At 63.4% G+C, this 21,779-nt stretch overlaps 1 long non-coding RNA gene across 2 annotated transcripts; it reads right to left on the bottom strand.

Annotated features, from left to right (window-relative positions):
• Positions 1–970: 970 nt before the first annotated feature.
• On the bottom strand, positions 971–14,122 carry LOC311632790. 2 transcript variants are annotated; one of them, XR_014796825.1, is made up of 3 exons: positions 13,980–14,122; positions 12,737–13,899; positions 971–2,481 (listed from the first exon to the last, which is right to left on the bottom strand). It is a non-coding gene; the product is annotated as an uncharacterized lncRNA (long non-coding RNA). The 2 variants fall into 2 exon arrangements; XR_014796824.1 differs by having other exon boundaries at positions 12,737–14,122.
• Between the last annotated feature and the right edge of the window lie 7,657 nt (positions 14,123–21,779).

Here is a 21,779-nt window from a genome sequence, read left to right as displayed (position 1 = left end):
CGCCGGCCTGAGACCGGTGGACCTGATGCCGGTGCCGTCCCTGCCTTCCGCCCCGTCCTCCTCTTGCAGAAGCGGGACCGGGCCTGGCCGGTGCGGGGGAGCGGAGCTGGGAGAGGCTGACAGCGCCCCGCACCCCGCACCTACCTCCCTGCTGGCTGGGCGGGGCGGGCCGTCAGCATCCACGAAGGGGGACACCCCCCCCCCCCTTTGTTGCGGATTTGGAGGCGCCGCTTGCACAGCTGCTCCTGGGCTGGCGCATCCGCATCGGAAAGCCCAGCCCCTCACTGAGCTCCGGGGCGCACGTGGCGGGACCGGCGCTGCAGGCCCGGGTGTGTGTGTTGCCCCAGGGCTCCCGTTTTCGAGAGAATTTGAGAGAGAACTCAGGGCGGCGAGCATCCATCCCGAACCCGTGATCCCGGAGCGGCCGCTCAGGAAACGGTTCTGGGAGAGGAAGGCGCTGGAGAGGGAGGGGCTGTGCTGGGACCAGGGCCGGGAAGGGTGAGGCCGGCCTGGCTGCACTGATGGTCCTGGGTCCCCCCGCCCCTGCAGCGTCCGTGCGCCGGTCAGCGGGGCTGCGGGCTGGAGCTGAGCCACCGGAGGAGGGGGCACAGTCAGGAGACCCCGTCAGGAAAGTCCCTGCTGGGGTCCCCAGCCCAGGAGTCCCACCCGGTGGACGGGCTGGGAGAGCCGGGGTTACTGGTGACGTATTATCAGGGTAACGAGCTGCTTATGAAGTGTTAAATGCAGGCATTTGCGCTCGCATTTTATTTGTAGACTTCAAACTGGGTGCTTGGCATTTGAAAATGCCAATTAATGGTGTAAAATCAGAATTTCCTTTAAAAAAAATCATAATTTCTAATGGGGAGTAAGGTTTTAGCAGTTTTTTAAATGATCCCAAAATGTATCCAAATCACACAGGCATTCACACACACACACAAGCAACCGCAACCACAGAGACTGACAATGTATAAACATATAAACACACTTTTTACTAAAGCAGCAGCGATGTATGCTCTGCTCTGCGGCATGATTTGGTGTGTTTTCGCTGGAGGAAAGAATGAGTTTAAAACAGAGGTAGCACCAACACACATTTCCCAGAAGTTGCTCTAGGAAATTTGTCATTTCTACCCGTTTCTTGCAGGCCAGAAAACAGACGGTCTCCAGGAATATTTACTGCGCTTTCATGAGAAAATTTCCAGGCTGTCCCTTGAAGCAAGGGAGTTGGATTTGGAGCAAATGGAAACATTGTGAAATTGCTTATTTTCTTCCAAAATTTGCATTTTCTTCCCTGCTTTCTGTTCAGACAGGCCCGCTCATTAGCAACCATGTTTCTGCGTTATACTCAGCAGAAGTTTTGCTCCGTGACCATTTTCCAAATCAAACTATTAGGTTTCTAGGAAAAGTGTAACAAGTGTTTAAATCAGTCAGAACATAGACTAATGAGAGGATGGAAGGGTGGGGGTGGGGAGAGAAGGGGAGAAGCCCACAACCTGGTCTTCTCTCGACCATTGCTTTCTCTCTGCTTCGAACTTTGGGGAGCTTTCATCCCTGGGGTCTTAGACGCCTGCCCGGGAAGCCGAGAGGCTGAACTTAGAGCTGTTGGGAGTCCTGGCCACGCCGGCTTTGGGAAGACACGGCGGCTGTGAGGGTGTGGGCGGTGCCCGCAGCCAGCTGCCCTGTGTTGGAGCCGGAAGGGTGTCCCGTCTGGAAGCGCATTTTGCAGGTGGGGTGGCAGCAGCACCGGAGAGAACTGAGTGACACCGTGACCGGGGAGCTCACACCCTTGGCTGCGAGTCGCCCATCCGGTGTCTCTGCTGGGAGCAGTGAAGACGGACGTGGCTAAACGCAAGCTATTGCTGCCAGCCACGCGCAGAGGATACCTTTTGTCAGAGTGACGGACCACGTTAGTTTTCTGTCATCGTGGCCCAGCAAGACCCTCGCCCTGTCTCCTTTCCGCCGTGTTTGCTTCTCTGCTCCAAAAGAGCATCTTCCTCCAGGCAGTGTGCTCAGTAGTTGAGCATCGACCTGGGAACCAGGTGGTCGTGGCACAGGCCGGCTGCAGGCTCGATTCCCAGTGTGGGGCGTGCAGGAGGCAGCCGATCCATGATTCTCATCATTGATGTCTCTCTCTCTCTCTCTCTCTCTCTCTCTCTCTCTCTCTCTCTCTCTCTCACACACACACACACACACACACACAGCTGAAGAGCATTTCCCAGGGAGCCGTTGTAAACCTGACTGAGTGGGAGAGACAAGGGCGGCTGCCCCGTTGAAGGCGCTGTGCTCAGTCGAGCCGTGCGTAGTAGCATGGTGCTCCTCCTGAGGAAATCCCGGTGGGTCGGTCCTACCAGAACACGTGGGGAAAGAAGTGCATCGAGAGCATTATCTCGTTGAGGGGAAAAAAGAAAACAATGTCAGTCGCCAGATGAAACCATCAGCAGGTGAGGGCCATCGCCATGCCTCCAGCACGGACCCCGGTGGAGCCTGTGAAGAAAAGGCGATTAGTCAGGGATGCTGTGAGGACCGGCCATGTGGAAAGCATTAGCGATAATCCCAGCTCTCCCAATATTCCAAATAAACTCCACGTGCACTGACGGTTATGCAAAAACAGCGCAGCAGGAGGGCTGTGTCGCTGTGAATGCTTACGGGGAGGCTAATAAATAAGCCATTACCGGGGCGACCACAGCGGCACGGAAACCGCGCACGGTACGTCGGAGGCGTTGGTGGGAAATATCAGGGAAGCTGGTTTTTGTGTGAAAGGCGAGTGCAAAACAGGGGAAGACAATAACGAACACTATTCACAGGCAAAGAAGTACAAATATTCAATAAACATTAAATAATATTCAAACTTATGAATTGAAAACTGTAACTTGAACCCAAATGTAACTGTGAAGCAGTGACGGAGCCGTGGCCCAGCGTGGCTTTTCGGGATGTTTTCCTGTTCCTGTACGCGCTCCCATCAGGCCCGGCTCAGAGGCGTCCGTTTGTTACTCCAGCGTGGGGCTGGCCTGCACGTCCAGGGATCAGACCGTTCCTCAGCCGTTATTAGTGTTATTAAAGATGTAAGGATATGGGGAATGACCAGGGTGTCGTCTAAGTGGAAGATCTGGAGAGGAAACCTGTGCGGAGAGTATTTTTTAAAGACTGAGAACATATCCTAAAGTTTTCAGTAGGAATTGGACATGGAGCATCGCTTTTATGTTCCCCTTTTATGCTCCCCATAAAAAAAAAACAACAGCCGAAACCAGTGTGGCTCAGTGGATAGAGCGTCGGCCTGCAGACTGAAAGGTCCCAGGTTTGATTCCAGTCAAGGGCATGTACATTGGTTGCGGGCACATCCCCGATGGGGGTGTGAGGAGGCAGCTGGTCAATGTCTCTCTCTCATCGACGTTTCTAGCTCTCTATCCTTCTCCCTTCCTCTCTGTGGAAAATCAATAAAATACGTTTTTTAAAAAAAAACAAAAACAACAACAACAGATCGGTTTATGACAGAAAACAGGTTGTTGAAAATAACTTGATCATCTTCGTCTGACTCCGGGACGCAGACCCCATTGGGCCAGTGGGGCAGACTTCCTGGGAGCTGGGGGGGGGGGGGGGCGTTCTCACTGGAAACGCCCGCATCCTCACGCCCCCTGCCGCACCCAGACCCCCAGGCAGCTTTGCCGCTAGTCTTCAAGATTTTTATTGATTTCAGAGAGGAAGGGAGAGGGAGGGAGAGGAAACATTAAAGAGAAAGGATCATGACCAGCTGCCTCCTGCACGCCCCCCACCGGGATCGAGCCCGCAACCCAGGAATTGAACCGGGACTCTTCAGTCCACAGTCTGATGCTCTATCCACTGAGCCAAAGCAGCGAGGGCAATAGCTGTTCTGTATTTTAGCTGTAACTGATGTGATTGTGGGCCGTGTTGATCTACACCGCCATCTTGGTTCTCCTCCGAGCGTCCAGCTGCTGAGGGTCATCCACTGGCGAGGGAGTGTGTGTGCGATATGCACACGGAGGGGAACACGGCACCTGTGAGCGCCACGTGCACATGCAGTCACATGCACACACCACGCACGCTCTCTGCGTGTCAGCAGTGTAGGATCTGATGGCTGCGTGTAGAGGCAGCACTCACCGGAAGGACGTGCACCGTGTCAGGATGCACGCCGGAGACTGTGAGTGCATCCGGTGCTTCCCAGTGTTTTCTGGATTTGCCGACAGTGAGAGCCGCTGTCAGCAGAAATGTACAATTTTTAAAATAACCATTTTGGGGCCACGTCCCCATGCCCGGCACTGAGCTATGTTCCTAAACTCTTACCTTCTACGAACATCCTATGAGGCGGTGGCTGTTTGTTTTATAATTTGCAATAAGAATGGAAGTAGCCTGGAGATCCCCGGCCTCAGGCTGCAGCGTGGGCCGGAGGCTCTGCGGGTCTCCCCCCGCCCCCCCCTCCCCCGGGGGCAGAGCTGGGAGCCTCTGGCCAGGCCCCGGGCGCAGAAAGTGCTGAGGCCGGAGCCCGGCAGCCAGGCGGATTCCTGGGGCTTGGCCACGGGATGGGGAGCGGATTCGGGCAGGAATTCTGTCTCCGTCTTTGTTTTTAAAAGAAATAGCCCTGCCTTGCCTGGGCTGGCCCAGCTCTATCTGGTTTTCTTCAAAGGCTCAGCCACAGGAGCTGAGCTAGGCAGACGGGGGAGGGCTGGGGTGGCCGTGCTGGGCCCGACCAGAACCGCGGTGGCCGTGCTGGGCCGGACCAGAGCCCGCCGTGGCCGTGCTGGGCCGGACCAGAACCGCGGTGGCCGTGCTGAGCCCAACCAGAACCGCCGTGGCCGTGCTGGGCCGGACCAGAGCCCGCCGTGGCCGTGCTGGGCCGGACCAGAACCGCGGGTGGCCGTGCTGAGCCCAACCAGAACCGCCGTGGCCGTGCTGGGCCGGACCAGAGCCCGCCGTGGCCGTGCTGGGCCGGACCAGAGCCCGCCGTGGCCGTGCTGGGCCGGACCAGAGCCCGCCGTGGCCGTGCTGGGCCGGACCAGAACCGCGGTGGCCGTGCTGAGCCCGACCAGAACCGCCGTGGCCGTGCTGGGCCAGGCCAGAACCGCCGTGGTCGTGCTGGGCCGGACCAGAGCCCGCCGTGGCTGGGCCTGGGAGGCGCAGGGACAAGCTCAGCAGATTGAGACCTGTCGGCGTGAGAGTTTCTGCTCATGATTCATCCCCAGGAGCACGGCTGGGTCCCCGGCTGGTCTCTCCGTCACTCAGCAAATCAAACCGCCCGCCGGGCACAGGGAACCTGCCCGCCCTCCCTGTGGAGGGCGCCCTTCCCGGCAGGCCCAGCCGCTCGAGGCCCAGCAGACGCTCAGCCCCACCTCTCCCGCAGGTCTGAGGGCAGAGGGCCTCCGTGATCTGGAGCTGAGCCATTGGCGCCTCCGGCCTCAGTGCACCATCAGAAAAACAGGTTTAACCGTCAGGCCCCGTTTCGGTTTGTTGACTGTTTAGAAGATGCACCAATCGGAAGTAAAGAGAAACCCAGTGGGTGACCTTTTCCTGAGGCCAAAGCAGTGAAAACTGTATTAAAGAGCCCTGGACCTTCAGTGTCAGCGAGCTTCCTGGGTGTTTCTGTGGGAAGAGGGGTGTTCCCACCACCTCACACATGGTCACACCCACCTCATATACACAGGGGCCTCCGACCTACATAAAGCACATCAGGGCCCTGGGGTGGGGGTGGGGGTGGCAGCGCCTCAGACCACGTGGTGAACGAGGCAGAATCAGGCCCGTTTATGGCCCTTTTCAGGGAACCCAGTTTCCAAGACCTGGTGAAGTCCCAGCGTCTCCATCCTCCACCCCCTCTCCTCCCAGCTGCCCTGCACCCGAGGTGCCAGATCACAGCATCACCACACGAGCGGGCTCCGGGCTCGGGCCCTCCGGCCTGTCCGCCTCTCGCCGGCTCACACGTGGTGGCGAGTCCTGGGGGCCAGGAGCCGAGAGCAGGAGCCTCTGGCTGATGCACACGCCCCCCCCCCCCCCCGCCCCGGCCCCTCCCAGCTCAGCCAGGCCCCGAGGCCCTGCGAGAACGGGAGGCCCCGCAGGGGAGGGAGGCAGGCGCCGCGGTGGGTGCCTCCTGATGGGTGCCTCCTGGACCGCCAGCCGGGCCGGCCTGCCTGAGCCCGCCGGAAGGGGAGGCGCCCAGGAATGTGGAGCGGTGAGCTCACACCTGCGCCCCACCCAGGCAGGTGGCTGCCGGGCGCAGGTGTGTCTCCAGGGAAGACACGGGGGTTAAAGAAGCTCATGCACTGGGAGAGGCCGGGGGAGGGGAGGAGGAGCAAGGGGGGAGGGAGGGAGGGCCTGACAGGAGGGCAGGGGGCCCTGGGCAGAGCCATGTGGGGACAGCTCCCTCTGAGCACAGCCAGGAGGTGGAGGGAGAGCCAGCAGGAGGCAGGACAGGGTCGGGTCAGGGTCAGGTCAGGGTCAGGGTCAGGGTCAGGTCGGGTCAGGGTCAGGTCGGGTCAGGGTCAGGTCGGGTCAGGGTCAGGTCAGGGTCAGGGTCAGGTCGGGTCAGGGTCAGGTCGGGTCAGGGTCAGGTCGGGTCAGGGTCAGGTCGGGTCAGGGTCAGGTCAGGGTCAGGGTCAGGGTCAGGGACGGTGAGCCCAGTGCCGGCCTGGGAGATAAAGAGGAGGAAAGCGACCCTCCCAGCTCTGAGCCCGTCCCCGGGGTCGGCAGGTCTCAGCGGCACTGGCTCTGAGGACCGGCTCCGCAGACGGGGAAGCAGCTGCAGGAACACGCGTGGAGGCCAAGTATCGCCTCCGGAAGGTGTATGTCAGCACGTTCCCCGTGAGCTGGGGGTGGTGTCTCCTCCGAGGCCAGAGCCGGGCCCCAGACCGGCTGCACCCCAAGAGCCAGGAGGTGCAAGAAGCTGACCCGCCACCTCCGCACAGAGCCTCACGGGAGGGGTGGGGGGCCCTGGCCCGGCTCAGAGGGCCCCGCCTGACCCCAGAGGCCCCCGGGCCGTCAGCGCCCCGCTCCAGCCCGGCCCCGCAGTGAGCCGGCAGGACCCTCCTGAGCACCACGCTCCCCGTCCCCGGTGGACGGCCCTGGGAGCCCGGCGCGCTGGCTCTTCACCGGGAGCTGGAGCCTCCTCCCAGGGATCCCACTCCAGGCCAAGGGTCACCGGGGGCCCCCTCTCCCTCACCCCAACCTCTACCTTCCTGCTCTCGCTGCGCCCGGCAGGGACACGAGACGCGGGCCTGGAGCTCGGCTCCACGCACGCCCCCCGTGCCCTCGCCCAGCGGCCCCCACCCTCCCCCCTCGCTGGTGGAGAAGGAGCTCGTGGCTCTGCCATCCTTTTAAGTCCTTCCTTCTCCTCCGCACCGGCTGCCAGGCTCCCGCCCCGGTCTGTTTGACCTGGCCGCCCGCCAGCCCTCGGGCCTCCTCCCCGCGGCCTCGCTGAGGTTTGCTCCCAGAAGCTTGGACAGGCTGCCCCACCCCCCGGCCTCCCCCCAATCCTCCCCCTGTCCTTCCCCGCCCCCCGTCACCCCCTATCTGCCCCCCTGTCCTCCTCCTTCCCTTCCCCCCACCCCCGTCACCCCCCTCCCTTCCCCTCCCTCCCCCCGTCCTCCCCCTCCCTCCCCCTCCCTCCCCCTCCCTCCCCCCTCCCCCCGTCCTCCCCCTCCCTCCCCCGTCCTCCCCCTCCCTCCCCCTCCCTCCCCCTCCCCCCCCTCCCCCCCCTCCCCCTCCCTCCCCCTCCCCCCCCTCCCCCTCCCTCCCCCTCCCCCCCGTCCTCCCCCTCCCTCCCCCTCCCTCCCCCTCCCTCCCCCCCGTCCTCCCCTCCCTCCCCCTCCCTCCCCCTCCCTCCCCCGTCCTCCCCCTCCCTCCCCCGTCCTCCCCCTCCCTCCCCCCCAATCCCTCCCCCTCCCTCCCCCCGTCCTTCCCCCTCCCTCCCCCTCCCTCCCCCCGTCCTCCCCCTCCCTCCCCCGTCCTCCCCCTCCCTCCCCCTCCCTCCCCCTCCCCCCCCTCCCCCCCTCCCCTCCCTCCCCCTCCCCCCCCCTCCCCCTCCCTCCCCCTCCCCCCCGTCCTCCCCCTCCCTCCCCCTCCCTCCCCCTCCCTCCCCCCCGTCCTCCCCCTCCCTCCCCCGTCCTCCCCCTCCCTCCCCTCCCTCCCCCTCCCTCCCCCTCCCTCCCCCTCCCTCCCCCTCCCTCCCCCCCGTCCTCCCCCTCCCTCCCCCTCCCTCCCCCTCCCTCCCCCCGTCCTCCCCCTCCCTCCCCCCCAATCCCTCCCCCTCCCTCCCCCCGTCCTTCCCCCTCCCTCCCCCTCCCTCCCCCCCGTCCTCCCCCTCCCTCCCCCGTCCTCCCCCTCCCTCCCCCTCCCTCCCCCTCCCTCCCCCCCGTCCTCCCCCTCCCTCCCCCGTCCTCCCCCTCCCTCCCCCTCCCTCCCCCTCCCTCCCCTCCCTCCCCCTCCCTCCCCCCTCCCTCCCCCTCCCTCCCCCCGTCCTCCCCCTCCCTCCCCCCCAAATCCCTCCCCCGTCCTCCCCCTCCCCCCCAATCCTCCCTCCCCCATTTAACCAGCTCCATCCCCAGCCGGCGCTTCCATGGCGCACGGCTGAGACGCTGCCCAGGGGGGGCGCTGGCGCGCGGTGGCTGATGTTGGCCACGCTCCACGGGGGCGGCCCAGGGCACATGCGTGTGTCATGCTGGGGGCGAGGGGCGGGGAGGGGAAAGGACATCAAAGCCGCTTTCCAGGGAGTCAGCCTCGACCCCGTGTCACACGCAAACACAAACCCCAATAACAGCAGGACCCCGGCGGCTCCGCGGGCAGGCTGGCGGCTCCGCGGCCGGCTTTCCGAAGGCGCCGAGCGCAGACCCCGGGTTTCTCTCTCGCCATCGCCTCGGCCGCACCGGCGGCTGCTCGCGCCCGTCACCGGGTCGGGGACGCGCCAGACCGCGGTGCCAAGCACAGACCAGAGCCGGTTTATGGGGGAATAAACCCGCAGAGCAGGCTCCGGGGGGCGGCCGGCGGGGGTTTACGAGCGCAGCCCATCGACGCCATTGTAATTAGTTCCCCCGAAAGCCCCCTTTTCGGGGCCGGGATCGGAGCCTCTGCACGTGGCATCTCTGACTCCGCACCGGCATCGCGGAGGGTGAGGCCGGCCAGCCTGGCTTCACAGAGCCCGGATCCTATAAACCGACCCACATTCCTCCCCGGAGCGACGGCTTTTATGGAAACCAAGGCCGTAAATCAGAAACCCAGATCGCTCGCTTTGCCGTAGATAAACACGGATTTATGTGGCGGCTGAGCCCGCCTCGCCCTCCAGGAGCCAGAGGACCCCGGGGGCCGGTGTGTGTGTGTGTGTGTGTGTGTGTGTGTGTGTGGGTGCCGGGGTGCTCTGTCAGTGGCATTTCGGCCTCAGCTGGGGCGTGGTCAGGAGTGGTGCCCGTGCCCGCCTCAGCCGGCAGAGGTGGGGGCACGGGGAGCCTGTCTCTCTGTGGCCAGGCATGCAGCCCCTCAGCGGGGGACACCCCGAACCCCCAGGCCCTGGTTCCTCCAAAGGCCGGCCCCACCCCGTGGGCACACACGGCTCCTCTCAAAGGGGTTTCTGTGCGGGGCTCGTGGGTGAGACCGTTCACACCGGGGCCTCCAATCCCCGCAGCCGTGGCCTCTCCTGAGGGGCCCCCAGGCCCCCTCACCTCAGCCTGCTCCCCTGCAGGAGGACCTGCTGCCGGGCACGTGACAAAAGGCAAACAGGACAGTGACCTGAGGGGCTCAGAGCCCGCGGCTGTTACGTTGCTGCCAGAGCCGCTGGCACTGACCAGGCTCCTCCATGGAGCCGCCCTGGTCGCTGGGAAGCTGGTTGCGCTCGGACCCTGAACCTGAGTCGCAGCCCTGACCCCGCGCAGTGAGGCGAGGCTGCTGGTCCCGGCGGCCCCCACCCCGGGAGTGGAGGGGGTTCAAGGTTCGGGGCGACCACTGCCCTATCCTTCCTCATTCAGCTCTCACTCCAACGCGTGGCCCCCACCCCGGCCCCGGCCCCGGCCCCGGCCCGCCTCTGCTGGGGTGACGGGGACAGCCCTCAGGGTGACCCCAGCCCCGGCCCGCCTCTGCTGGGGTGACGGGGACAGCCCTCAGGGTGACCCGGAACAAGGACAGTGCCCAGTCCTCGCCGCCCTGAGTGTGGCCGGGGCTGCCCAGTCCGTCCTGGTCCCCCTCCCGCCCGCCCGCCGCCCGCCCGCTCCTGTGTCAGCAGGACCCACCCTGGTCCCACCCCGAGGGGAAGCCGGCCTGGGACGGAGAGAAGGGGCCCACGGCGGGGCTCCTGCACAGACAAAGGGGCGGTGAATGGGACTGAGGCTCAATCGTTAACGCTTACCGGAGCGAGGGTGGGTGTGGGGGCTCCGGCTCTGCCCTGGGGGGGGTGTCCTGTGGTGTCAGGCTCCCTGGGGGCGGAGCGACCTCTGTGCGAATCCCCAGAATCTGGGGAGCCGGGGCCCCAGAGGCACCAGAGGGGAGCCGCTCCCCCACAGGCTGTGCCCCAGGAGGCGCGGGCGCACTGCCCAGGCCGGCCCCCGACCCCCGGGGGAGCCGGACGCACCCAGGGCCGGGGCTGGCCCTGCACGGGGTGAGGCTCCCCAGGCCGCGGCCCCCTGCCCCCCTGAGGCTCTCCCCGCCCCACCCCCTGGCCCTCAGCTCTGACCCCGCAGCCCCCCTCCCCACACTCAGTCCACCCTCGCTCATTAACGTTTACCCGGAGCGGGAACAGCCTCCTCCAGCGTTCCCCAGAACGTTCTCCTGGCTCTGGAAGCCCCTCCGCTGCCCCTTCCAGTCACTGCCCCCCCTTCCCCCAGAGGGGACCGCATCTCACACCCTCATCCGAGGAGCTGGGCTCACCCCAGCCCCACAGCCCGGGCCCAGCTGCTTTCGCTCAGCCTTTGGGAAGTTTGTCCCCTCCTACCACCCCCGGCCCCGTGTGTGGTCCGAGATGGCGCTTTCTCACCGCTGCCGGCATCCACTGGGTTTGTTTTTAAAATATGTTTGTATTGATGTCAGAGAACATCAGTGATGAGAGAGAACCATGGATGGCTGCCTCCTGCACACCCCACGGGGGATCGAGCCCACAACCGGGCCTGTGCCCTGACGGGAACTGAACGTGACCTCCTGGTCCATAAAGTGATGCTCAGCCTCTGAGCCACGCAGCCGGCGAAACAGCCTCATTTTGTAGAAACGGAAGCAAAACAGCTTCAGTGCCGATCCTTAGGATGGGCCGCTTGTCAGTGTCAACGCATACCCCCCACCCACCCCCGCTCTCATCATGCACCCGTCCCATCGTCCATCCCGGCGTGGCACCCTGTACCCCCGGCTCCCATCGGGCACCCGTCCCATCGTCCATCCCGGCGTGGCACCCTGTACCCCCGGCTCCCATCAGGCACCCATCCCATCGTCCATCCCCGCGTGGCACCCCGTACCCCCCCCCACTCCCATCGGGCACCCGTCCCACCGTCCATCCCCGCGTGGCACCCCGTACCCCCCCCCACTCCCATCGGGCACCCGTCCCATCGTCCATCCCCGCGTGGCTCCCCGTACCCCCCGCTCCCCTCGGGAGGGGAGACAGAATTCCCTCGAAGCAGAGGACGGAATGGGCTCGGGGAAGAGCACACACCGCCCGCTCTTGGCCGTGAAACCCCGGAGAGCGAGCGTGGGCGGGGCTCCCATCAGGTGTGCGGTGGACGTGGAGACGATTTTATTGCATCTTAAAGTAAATAGTTACTTCAGCCGGCCGGATAACTTAAGAGTTATGCAAGACTCAAATGTGGCTTATAATTAAAACAGCCAGTGCTCCCTACACGAATCTATAAAAATAAAGTCAAGCACACCCACATTCCAGTGGGATTTTTTCACTTGCACCAATTATTCAAACCTGTACTTAATAGAACCAGTTTACACAGACTGCTAAGAAAGCCAAAGAAGAATGACGGAGGAGTACTTCCCTCCACAAGATACTGATGCGTCTGACGAAGCCACAGACGTCAGCCCAGCATGGACTTCCCATCGGAAAGCGCACCTGCTGTGCCGACACAGAGCGGGTCCCGGGAGAAACGACGGGTGAGGCCGGAGGACACGGGGGCAGGGGGCTGGAGGGGTCCCCGGCCTCGGTTTCCAGATGAGAAGGAAAGGCTCGGCGGTGCCCAGGCCTTGCCCGGGGTCACACGCCAGAACTGAAAGCCAGGCCCCGGCGTCCTCACTGTCCGTGGGCTCCTTCACGCCCTCGCTCTCATCCCGCCTCAGACCGAGCGGCCGCGGCGAAGGCGGGCAGGTGGTAAGAGAAGGTGTTCTCGAGTAAAGGGGCATTTTCTCACCAATAGCCCTCGGGGGGCCTCCGCTCCTGTGGAGGGTGTTCCCCCTTGGAGGGCGTTCTGTGCTCCGATACGCGGGTGATGGCTTGTCCACCTCTCAGCCTCTCAGAGGAGCTCCGCTCGGAGGGCCTCGGGCTGCTCCTGGCCTCTCACTTGGAAGTGGCTACTTCTCACGCCCGGAGGGCCCTGGCGTGGAGGTGCGCCGCCGGGGCCTGAGGGAACCTGGTCGTCACCTGGAGGGTCCCAGGAGGTCACGGACCGGACGCATAACCACCCCCAGCCCATGGGGAGAGCAGCCACTGCGCCGCGGGCACGGACCGCTGTCCACCATGGCGGCGAGGTGGCCGGGCAGCCCTGCCCGTACATGATGGGAGCACGGGACGCCGCTATGGCTGCGACCCCAGGTTTAGGAGCCGGGGTCTTACCTGGAAACTCGCTCCTGGAGTGCCTTGTGGAGAGAGTTGGATCTTTGGCTCCTCGCTGGGGCCATAAACACTCCTCCCTGCGCAGTGAGGCTGTGCCGGCCGGAGGCACCCAGCGCTCAGGACGCTGCTCTCTGGGCGGCGCCAGATCAGCTCGGACGTCAGACGCCATCCACAGATTCGAGATTCGAGTTCAGACTCTGGGCCTCAGGCCCCCGTTGTGTTACTTCCCACCGTGCCATGTCACCGTGTCACCGGCAAGCAGAGCCAGGCCCAGACCACGGTCAGTCCCCTCGGTGAACCACCAGAGAGATGGGCGGGCTCTCGTCACCGTAATCCGTCTCTACCCCCATGTTCTCCAGCACTGAGTCTACATGGTTATCTATTTATTGCCACGATGTCTTCTAATTAAAGGCTGAAGAGCCCCTGCCTCAGAGCAGCCAGTCCCCTGCACGGGCCACTGGGGGCCCCTTTCTGCTTTATAAAGAGCGCGAGGGCCCGGCCATGCACCTAGGAACCAGGAGGTCAGAGTTCTGATTCCCGGTCAGGGCACAGGCCTGGGTTATGGGCTCAATCCCCAGCGTGGGGCATGCAGGAGGCAGCCGATCCATGATTCTCTCTCTCATTGTGGATGTTTCTATCTCTCTCCTTCTCTGAAATCAATTAAAATATATTTTAAAAAACTTAAAAAATAAAAAGGAAGGGGCGTGAGGGGAGCAGATGGACGTGCTGTCCACGGCAGAAGCCGTGGTGTGTGTCCTGAGAGCCCGACCCGGCCGCCTCCAGGCGTATAACTGAGTTCTCACATGCCGGTCCGTGGAGTGCGGCCGGCGGGGCACATCTGGAACCACTCGGCGCTGTCCTTGCGGCTCTGTGAACAATAAAAGCCACGCCGGATGGTTCCTGGTGCTCAGACACGGGCGGGCATCCTGGCCGCCGCTGACAAACACGCGATTGTGATTCCCTGCGGGTCCGAAGGCGGCCGGCGCCGAGCACAGAGGCCCAGTGTTCTCCTCTGCGGCGGGCACTGTCTCCGCGGCGATGTCGCCGCTGCGGGCACACGGCTCAGCATTTCCAACGTCCGGCACACCTCTGGCTCCCCGCCCAGCACAGCCCGTTCTCAAAGGACCAGGCGAGCGGCGGTGACTGACTTCCTGAGTGCGGTCCTGCCGGGACAGAGACGCAGCCTCGGAGCTGCTGCCCAGCCCGCCGGCTCCTCCCGGCCTGCGACCAGCCCGCCTCTCACTTTGTTCTCATCACTCCGACAGGCTTCTTCGTGGGACCCCCGAGCTGTCTGCAGTCAATGTTCAAACTCACCATCATCTTCAGGAATGTTGTCAGGACCAAAGAGGGTAAGACCTTTGGGCCAAACCTGAGAAAGCAAACACAACTGCCCCGGGGGGGAGGGGGGAGGACAAAGGTGTGGGGAGGGGGGAGGGCAAAGGTGTGGGGAGGGGGGAGGGCAAAGGTTGGGGAGCGGAGTGGGTAAAGGTGGGGAGGGGGGCATCTGCAATAATGTGAACATCAAAATCTATATATATAAAAGCCTAAGTGATGTTATGACTGGTTGACCGAATGACCAATTGACTGGTCGCTATGATGCACACTGACCACCAGGGGGCAGATGTTCAATGCCAACCTCCGACGGTCCCTCCCCCAGCTGACCGGACCTCATTGGCCCCGACTGGGACTGGCGAAATGGTCCCGATGGGCCCTGATCACTGGCCAGGCCGAGGGACCCTGCCCATGCACTAATTCCTGCACCAGGACTCGTGCTTAATAAACATAAGTGAACTGGGAAATACAGGAGAATACGCATCTCTCCTATGACAACATGGCCCAATGGTCACCATGGATCGTAAGCTGGTGCACAGGTGTGATGCCATCAATTCACTGCTGGTTAAAGGGACACGGGTGGTTGGGAGTTGGGAGTAAAGCACCCGCAGCGCTGAAGCCGGGCCCGAGGTCGAGGCCAGCCGGCCGCACGCCGAGGGCTCGCTCGCTCTCTCTGCGTCCGTCCGGCAGGCCTCGCCCCAGGCCTGGCCCTCCATGCGGGCCAGTGACAGACCGTGAATTCCAGGAGCAGACGATAATCAACCTGCACGCTCGTCCTCGGAAACGCATGACGCCCGCCTGCTCCGCGGAGACCAGTGCAGGCCCAGAGGAGAGACTGGCCCTTCGTCCGCCTCCCGGAGGCACAGGCAGTCCCTCAGACGCTCGGACGGACCTGCCCGAGAGGGGCTTGGAGCGGGAGCCCCTCGGACCACTGCCGCCCGCCCCCCACGACGGTTCAGAGGAGGGAGGTGTCGCCGCTCCGCAGGGCGGGACTCCGCTCCAGACCTGCCTCCTGCAGATCGTCGCTGTTCCCGCATCTCCCGCCTCACCAGCTCCTGCCCTCGGCCTCCACCACGTCCTCCCAAAGTTCACCAGCCCTGGCCGGTGCTCAGTGGCTTAGAGCATCACCCTGACACCACGAGGGTGTGGTTCGGGCCTGGTCAGGGCACACGAGAAGCAACTAGTGATACATGAATGGGTGAACAACTCTTGCTCCCTCCCTCCCTGTCCCTCAATCGATCAATCAATCAATCAAGCAATCGATCAATCATCAAGAACAACAGTTATCCGGAGTGCACTTCCTTTTGCCAATAAGCATGTGAACAGCCTGCTCGGCAGGCGGCAGCGCCATGGACACAGGTGGCAGAGGGAAACTGAGAGGCACCGAGTAAACATGGCTCTGGCGGGGGCTCCACGCTCCGGGGCGAGGGCCAGCCGGCGCCGACGGCAGATGGCCGAGGCGTTTGCCAAAACCTTCTCTTGGATCTTGCTCCCAACTCTCTGATCGCGATATAGCTGGAGAACGAAGGAATGAATTGCAGGAGAATTTTATCAACCGGAGCTCAACTGCTAACCGGCTCCATCGGGACCCCATGTGGCCGCTGCCTGTTCCACGGTGATGGAATTTGGGGACAGTCAGGGGACGAGACAGGAGGAGGCCGAGTCAGGCGGGTCCGAGTTTGGCTCTCTGACCCCCTGGTTATGAGCCACGGGACCCGAGCCCCAGCTTCCCTGCCGCTGAGACGGGGTCGTTACTGACCTGCTGGGAGCGCGGTGGGAATTCAGTGAAACCTGTGCCTGTGTCTGTCCATAGGCTGCTTGATGGACGAGTGTCCAGGTTGGTTATCGTCTGCTCCTAGAACTCACGGATCTATCACTGGCTCGTATGAAGGGCCACTTGGGGAGAGAGACTCCAGGGCGGGTACTTCCTGTCTCTTTGGCTCCCGGGGCTCCGTGGCTCCTGGCCGCATCCCTTCCATTTCAGCTTCTGTCTTCACGTGGCCTTGCCCCTTGTTCACGTGATCATGCCCCTTGTTCATGTGATCATGCCCTTTGTTCACAAGGTCATGCCCCCTTATTCACATGGCCCCGCCCCTTGTTCCCATGACTACCAGGCTGCACCCCGGGTAGCGGGTAGAGTGGCCCCACAGCACAGCCGTGTCCCAGGATTTTAATCTCCTGAACTTCCTTGTCCACAAAGTGGTGTTTGTCTGAACCTCAGTATTTACACATTAAATATTTAAAACCTCAACCGCCTTGGAATGAGCAAGTACTCAGGCCAACGTGCTTCCTTCTTCACCGGCTCAATCATTAACGCGACAGGAAAATTATCTCCAAAGCCTCTCCGTTATCAGAGGAAGGCAGATACCAGAAGCCGCTCCAGACTGGTGTTTCCGATGCGGTCACGTGTCTGTGCTCTGGTTCTGCTGCTGCAAACCTGTGAGATCACGTCTCTAAGAAGCTCGCCAAGCACTCAGCGACGACCGGGAGCCGGGCGGTGAGAGCCGCCGAGACCGCAGACCACGCGGCGGTCCCCTTCCTGTCCCGCTGGGGAAACCGCGTCCCGGACCCGGGTGACCGAGTGCTCACGCCTGTTCCCCCCGGAGAGCGAACCCCCGTCACCTCCGTACAGATGGGTAACAGGAGGGTGCTGAGGGCACGGTGGGGTCCCCTCGGAGGCCGCCATCTCCAGCAGCTTCACGTGGTCCTGCAGGGCCACGTCCAAGCGCCTCAGGTTTTACCAAAGCATCAAGCTGACAACTGGGGGCGGGGGACACAAACGGCGCCCCTCCCTCTGCCTCACACGTTTACATGCTCTTAGGCCCTGCCACTGCGGCTCCGCTGGTCGGAGCATCGTCCCAAACACAAGGTGAGGTGAGGAGGCAACCGGTCCATGTCCCTCTCCCACAGTAATGTCCCCCCCCCCTCTCCCTCCCTCTCTGTCTCCCCCGCCCCACACACACACTTAGAAAGCGCTCCGTGCTCTCAGTTCTCCGCAGAGCGCTCCGGTCTGAGCACCCCCGTCTGACTCTGAGATCTAATGTGAAGAGAAAGGGTTCAAGGTCGGGGTCAACCAGGCACTGAAAGTCATCTGCTTGTAGCGTTCGGCTCAAATCAAAAGCTGGCCCTGGCTTACTGAGGCCCAATTTCTGGGCCGAGATGTCCAGGATGTCCCCCAGGGGGTGGTCGTGATGACGAGGTTCCCTCACCTCCATGCGCTGTCTGAGACCCTGTGGAAAAGTCACTCTAACACGGAGGGACCAGCTGGCCGGTGTGGCTCAGTGGCTGAACGTCGACCTAGGAACCAGGAGGTCAGGGTTTGATTCCCGGTCAGAACACATGCCCCAGCTGTGGGCTGATCCTAGTGATTCTCTCTCATCATCGATGGTTCTGTTTCTCCTTCTTCCTTTCTCTCTGAGATCAATTTTTTTTTTTTTTTTTAAAGCATGGACACTTTCACGGGAAATTGGGGTTTCAGAACCTCCACTCCCTGCCCCTTCCGTTCAACAACAAACACCAGGCGGCCTCTCACTGAGGCCCAGGCCTCCTGCCTGACCCCGAGTCCTGGGGGGACTCACCCACAGCCTGGCCCCTGGCCCCTGCGGATGGGAGACCCTTCTGCTCTCATGGATGGACAGTCCTGAGGCTGCTCCTCGGAGCGCACACCGAATGAGCCCCGGGCGCTTTGTAAAAATAAGGAATTGGTGTCGCGTGCGGGTCCTCGTCACACGTTCACGACCAAGCTGGCCCGGAGCTGCTCGCACTGCCGGAACCCTGTCCACCAAACACCCTCTCCGTCGCTTTCTTTCCTGCAAACACGGAGCTGGCCTCTGAAAGGGCCACGGCGCGCCTCCACGGCGCCCTCCGGAGGCGGGACCCTGCACTTTGCACTCGAGGCAGCGGACGCCCAAGAGACAGGGAACCAGTGGCAGCCAAAGCCGCCCTCGCTGCGACGGACTTGGAGATAACGAAGCGGTAAACGCGGGAGCCGGCTGCAAGGGTTCCACCCACAGCAGCAGCTGGGCCAGGGCGGCTGCCTGTGGGGCCCGCGTGGGGCGATGGGCGCCACCCCTGCCACAGGCGGGCGGCGGGCCATGCCCTCCTCCAGCCCCAGCCCCGGCTCTCCAAGCCCGGCCCGTGCCAGGCGGCCCAGATGGCAGAGCAGCCGTGGCCGAGACCGGAGCATAGACAGACCGGGAGTGCAGCTGGGCGGCCGCCGGGACCCCTAATCGCATTGCAGGGGAGCCCTCAGGAAGCCCGGAGGCTCCTCCGCCATTTGTTTATCAGACGCGGGGACCACCCCCCCGCCCCCCGCCTGAGGGTAAGGGACTTGGACTTGCCAGCAGCCTCATCGCCTGCAGAGGGCTGAGCCGAGGCCTGGGAAGGGGGGGTCCGTCCCCTCGGTCCTTGCGCTCCCACGGCCCTGTGGGAAGATGGCCCACGTCCTGCGGACACACAGCTGGGCGGGAGGGCGGGAGCCGGGCCGAGTCTTGGAGCTTTTCCCCGAATTGTGTGGATTTTGAAAGACATTCGCTTTCAAGGCGGGCCTTTGTTCTTTGGGGGAAAATAATCTCTTCCCTTTGCACGTGGCCTGGCGAGCGCCGTTCACAGAGCAGCCAACTTCACCCCATGTGCTCGGCACACACGCCCCCTCACACACGCCCCCCCGCACACGCCCCTGCGCACATGCCCCCTCGCACACACAGCCGACCCACCCCTGGCTCCCCCTGCAAGGAGCCGTCTCCAGCTTCCCCATGAAGGATGCCTCTGCACCGATAACCACGTGGCACGGACCCCAGCTCGGACCCGGGCCTGCATCGCGGGGACACGACGGAAGAGATCGCTGGAGTGGGCTGAGGCGTGTCTCCGAGCGCAAAGGGCCGCTTAATGCAAAAGCCGCAGCCTTCGGGACCCGGCGGGGAAACAAGGAAGAAACCCAAGATGCTCCAGGCTTCTGTCCTGGTTGCCAGGCAACCAGATGCGGGTGCAGGAGGGGAGAGGGGCTTTCTTCTGGTGCCAGCAGTGCCGAGGGACAGCGGGTGCTTTCCGGCCGAGGGGCGGGACGGAGGAAGCTGCACAAGCCTCACTGCCCTAATCGGCCGGAGCCGCCGCCAGCAGGGAGCTGGAAGGAGCCCATCGCCTGCAGGGCGAGGGGTGGGGAACAGGCTGCAGGGCTGGGGGGGGGCTGCAGGGCAGGGGTGTAGGGGCTGCAAGGCTGGGGGGGGGGCTGCAGGGAGCCTGGGGGTTCCCGGAGCTGGCTCCGTGGCAGCTACAGAGGCGAGTAATGCAGGGGGGCAGGTGGGCAGGAGGCACCTACACAGCTTGGGGAGGGGCCCCGGGAACCACGCTGGGGACGATGGCAGAAGACAGACAGGGCCCCCAAGGAGCTACGGGCCCGGCACAGCGCCCAGGCCAGTGCAGGCGCAGCCGGCGGCCCAGAACCAAACGCTTCTTGTCCGAGTCGGGGCCCCAGGGACCCGGGACTAGGGGCCCTCAGGGCCCTCAGATCCATGCTCTGCCACCCATTGGTGGCCTCGCACCCTGTGCTTCTGCCTCTCTGCCCACAGGGCATGGGACTCAGCCGTCCGCACAACCGTTTCCTTCCCCTCGAAGCTGTGCCTCCGCAGCCGCAGAGAAGGGGAGAGGCGGCTCCATCAGGGTTCCCGGGCGATTTCCTCGGCACTGCACGTGCATTTCTTTTTAAAAATATATGTTTTTGTTGGGAGAGGGAGAGAGAGAAAACATCGATGAGAAACATCCATCCGCTGCCTCCTGCACGCCCCACCCTGGGGGTTGAGCCCGCACACCAGGCCTGAGCCTGGCCCGGAATGGAGCTGGTGAGCCCCTGGTCCGGTTTGAGGTTCCTGGAGGGCGCAGCACAGCCCATGGGCGCGTCCCATTCGCTCGCCTGCAGGGTCTCCTCAAACACAGGAGCCTGCGAGGAACGGCTTTCCCACGTGGCAGCAGACACCCCCCCCCTCCCCCGCAGGAGGAAGACAGACATGTCCCGCTTGCTCCAGTCACCCGCTCCTCCTCCTCCTCCTCCTCCCCCCCTCCTTACCCCAGCGTCCTCAGCAGGTGTCCCGCTGCCCACCCACATGAAACACCCCCAGCGCCCACGTCACACGTTGGCTTCTTAGCCACACGCGACCATGCGCCCCCCCTCCCCGTGCCTCCGGAATCCACAGAAGGGAAACAGCAAAGCAGCCGGCAAACCCAATGGGAGTGAGGGCCGCGTGTCAGCTGCTCCCGTCCCAGCCGCGCGGCCCGGGCACGGCCCTCGCTCCCGAGTCAAGATTCCATTTCATTGATTCTTCGTCCTGGAAGCAGAGCTGGCCTGTCCCCCCGGGGCCAGCTGAGCGGCAAAGGACAAGGGGAGGCTGCCAGGACGCACTGAGTGTGCTCCGGCCACAAGCCCGGACCTCAGCGGCCGTCTTCATCCTCCTGGTCCCTGCAAGCTCACACATTGCTGTCCATCTCCCTGCACCGAGGAGCAGAACGGGGCCCAGGAGGCTGAGAACCGCCCGGCACACAGCCCGTCCGCCCCGCCGGGCGCCCCTGTCACCCTGCCTCCCTGTCTGTGCCCCTCCTCCTGCCTCTCCCACAGGGACACGGGAGGCCACACCCAGAGCGCCCCGGGGTGAGGTGAGAGGGACGGGGCCCTGCCTCCGCTCCGATTGGTGCTCCCACTGCGGGAGGGAGCCGTGGCCGTGGGCTGGGCCTCAGAGGCACCAGATCGAGTGCTTCCAGTTAAATAAAAACGTCAGACGGAACGGCGTGCGGCCGAGCACCTGGGGAGGCGTGCATCACCGGGCTGTCAGCACGCTCACACGCCATCCCGGCACGCGTGCGCCCCACAGGCGGCTCCTTGGCAGCGGACACGCTTCCCTCTACCCCAGATGGTCCGGCTCGGGCCCGAGGAGCCTGAGCCAGCCAGGCCAGCCCAGCAGCGTTTCCTGGTTCTGCCCTGTGTTCTGTTCTGGCTGCACGGACTGAATCCATCGCCTATTTAAAAAAAAATTTTTTATCGATTTCAGAGAGCAAGGGAGAGGGAGAGAGAACATCACTGACAGAGAGAACCATGGACCGGCTGCCTCCTGCACGCCCCACATGGGGACCTCAGGGATCAAGCCTGCAACCCGGGCCTGTGCCCTGACTGGAATCAAACCGTGACCTCCTGGTTCATAGGTCAACTCTCAACCACTGAGCCACACAGGCCGGGCTCATCACCCATTTCTACCTTGTCAGGCTCAGGGGCCCTCCTCCAGCCGCCCAGCTTTGTGGACAGGAGGGGGTGGAAGGATGGCCATGCTCCACCCTCAGCCCAGGCACAGGGAGGCTGCCTGGGAGGGTCAGAGGAGGGACTCCAGCTGCTCACCCGCTTGCATCCACTTTACACGTTAGAATTCTGTGTGAAAAGTTGTCTCAGCAAAGGGTTTGGTGGCCCCAAACCCAGCACGTGGCGGGATAACTAAATGCACAAACACCAGAAAAATCGCTGAGAACGTGGTTCCTCAGGCCCCGCCAGCGTGGAGACGCCTGGTGCACGGTCAGCAGTGGGCGGGGACACGGGGAGCCGCCGTTAGTGGGGGTGGGTGGTGGGGGCGGCGATGCAGGGAACGGAGCCACCACAGGGAACAGGGAGCCTGCGGCCTGTGTCCTCTCTGTCTCTGGGACAGAGAAAGAGGGTGAAAAGCCAAAGACAGCGAGA

Source organism: Pipistrellus hanaki, assembly GCF_964339955.1.
Source record: "Pipistrellus hanaki genome assembly, chromosome: 14".
NCBI classification, from domain to species: Eukaryota; Metazoa; Chordata; class Mammalia; order Chiroptera; family Vespertilionidae; genus Pipistrellus; species Pipistrellus hanaki.
The sequence above is the reverse complement of the archived record's forward strand: the minus strand, read 5'-3'. Positions and strand labels throughout refer to the sequence as shown.